This window comes from Canis lupus, chromosome 18 (assembly GCF_011100685.1).
Source record: "Canis lupus familiaris isolate Mischka breed German Shepherd chromosome 18, alternate assembly UU_Cfam_GSD_1.0, whole genome shotgun sequence".
Classification (NCBI taxonomy): domain Eukaryota; kingdom Metazoa; phylum Chordata; class Mammalia; order Carnivora; family Canidae; genus Canis; species Canis lupus.
In genome coordinates, this window is record NC_049239.1 from 49756017 (window position 1) to 49759030 (window position 3014).

Genomic DNA, 3014 nt, shown 5'->3' on the forward strand with positions numbered 1-3014 from the left:
CAGAAATGTGCTGGAGGCCGGCCAGCCTCGGGCAGGGTGTTGGTAGGGCTGTAAGGGGGCACCTGTCCCGTTTACCCAGTCTGGACATTTCTCATAAAGCTGTCATGACGTGTGGCCTTATCTGTCTGTCTTCTTTCACCGTGCAGGAGGCTTTTAAGTGTCCTCCATGTGGTAGCAGGTGTCATTACCTTGTGCCTTTTATGGCTGGGTATTTTCTCAGGTTATGGACAGACCACATTTTTATCCACTCATCAGCGGCCGGACACCGGATTGTGCCCGCCTTGTTGGCGGTTGCAAGCAATGCTGCTGTGAACATTCGTGTATGAGTTTTTTTGGTCTGAATACCTGTTTTCAATTCTTTTAGGTCCGCACTTTAGCATTGATTGTTGGGTCATACAGTAATTCAATATTAAGGTTTATTTGAGGAACTCTGAATTTTTGATATTTTGTTCATCGCGGGTATTTTTACGTTTCCCTTGATGTTTAAGTATTGCATTCAAGTATCTATCTTGACTGTTGTGTTTTTGGTGCTCCGCCAACTTCACATGCACCACAAGTGCCTCGCTCGCCTTGTCCCCATGCTGGTCCTGCAGGGTGGGGGTGGATGGGGTGGGGAAGAGTGGATGGAGTCAGGCCATTTATGGGAGGCAAGCCCACCTCTATAATCCTGCAATTCCTCCTTCCTTGGTCTAGAAAATCTTTCCTGCTGAGATCATCCCAATTTGCCTGAGACCAAAGGGCTTCTGGGCAGTTCCTGGGCAAGCGAGGACAACTTGTCACCCAATTCCCACCATGTCTTTGCTAGCTGCTTCTTCTGCCTCTTTGAAAATCTGGTGTAGCTGGCCCGGACTCGGGACTCCGTGCGTCTTCCTTCACGCCTCCCCCTGGGTGGTTCCTCCTGCTTTTGTGGTCAGCCCCCTAGTGACTCAGGTGTGACCTGCAAATATAAATGCAGGACCCCCAGTTCAATTTGAATTTTAGATGAGCAATGAATACATTTAGAGCAGAAGCGTGTCGCGTGCAATATTTGGGACATGTTACGTGAAAAAGTTATTTGCTGTAATCTGAAATTCAAACTTGACCAGGCGTCCCGTGTCATCGGGCAGCCCTAGTGACTGGGGGTTAGTCTTGCAGAACCGAGACCCTCGGTCACTGAGATGAGCTGTGCCAGATTCATGCCTCCCTCGTTTCCAGTGACAAGTATTTTGGGATCAAATTCTGCTCTGAGCAAAATGAAAAAACCTGTGTCGGTTCTATATTTTTTTTAAAAGAAGACATGGATCAGGTAGGACAGTGGATATGAACAATAATTAAGAGGAAATCAGGTTGACAGTTCCTTCGTGGTAAGAGCTTTCCTCCCCTATAATGCACTGACAACAGAACAGATCGTGAGCGTGGGGAAAAAAATTAAATTCTCAAACCCTGTTATTATATTTGAAGAGTCAGGCTGACTTACCAAAGGAAGGACATTGCCAATTACCATCGCCAGGGCCATCCTTTTCCGGGGAGCACAGCTGTCCTGCAAGCTGCCCAGACTGCAGCCCCCTGCCCGACAGCTGGCCCCCAGCCCCGCCTGCATTGCCAGGGAAACGGTGGGCTGTTTGCTTGGGAGTGAGGGTGGCGAGGGGGTTGCTGTGATCTCGGTAGGAAACGACTCTTGCGAACAGCTATAGAACCTGCCCCGGGCTTTTCCTGGTCACTGGTCCCCGCTAAGCCCCACCAGGTGTCTGTCCGTGGAGTCCAGCCAAGTCCTCCATCGCAGCCTCACCTTGTCCAAGGTTTCAGGCATCCATTGCCATGTAACAAACTGCCTCCAAGCTTTGTGGTTTGAAACACATTTGGTCACAGTCTTGCAATATGGGCAGGATTCGGCAGGGACAGCTCATGCCTGAGGCGTGCAGCATCACCTCGTGGCTCACTGAGGGCAGGTGCCTGCACGGCTGGAGGCTGGAGCCCAGAGCCCCGGGCCCTTCGTTCCCCTCCACGACGCTCCTTGGGCTTCCTTACAGTGTGGCCACTGGGTTCCCAGAGGCAGGAGAGGCCTGGACCTTCTGCTGTGTCTGAGGGGCCAGAGCAGTCAGAGGGTCGGTCCCCATGCATGAGCGGGAGAGACACACTCTGCCTCTCAGGGGCCCAAGAGTCAGAGTATCGGTGGCTGCTTCCAGGGCACTGCCTCGCTGTGCAGGCCGCGTTGTGCAGGCCGCGCTGGGGCAGCCGCTCTGAGCTTTGATCTGACCACACCTCTTTCCTGCTGGGCAACCTGTCAACCCCTCCCTGTCTAAGGAATCGGGTTCAAACGTTTATTCACAGCACTTGAGCCTCTCCGGTGTCCGACCCGCACCCATCTTCCCACGCCTCCCTAAACATTCAGTCCACACACCTGAGCCAAATTGTGTCCAGGGATTACATTTTCCTTTGTTCTGGACACATAATATTTTATACACACAGCATACTTTCTTGTTGGGCTCAGCTCCTAAGGTTAGCAGGTGAGAGAGAGAGAGAGAGAAGGGGGAAGGTGCAGAGAGAGAGAATCTCAAGCAGACTCCCCACTGAGCACAGAGCCCACGTGAGGATCTCACGACCCTGAGCTCACGACCTGAGCCGAAACCAAGAGTCAGACGCTTAACCAACTGTACCACCCAGGCACTCCTTTAAACAGTTTATTTTTAAGTCATCTCTACCCCCAATGTGGGCCTTGATCTCACGACCAGATCAAGAGTCTCACCCTCCACCAACTGAGCCAACCAGGAGCCCCGTGCATTTTTGATGAATAAGAAATTGCATTTCTTCTCTGCAGAGCCTCCGTTCCCGTCCTTTGCCTGTCTGTTCCCTCAGGGAGTTCTCTCTGTATTAGGAAGATAAGTCTTTGGCCTGAGCCGTGAGTGACAGATATTTTTCTGTTTTCCATTTGTCTTTTGACTCTCCTGATGGAAGTTTGCCGGCTTGTTTTCGTGTGCAGAGATTTGGTTTGCTTCCATGTGGTAGAATTGATCAATCTTTCATGGCGTTTGGAT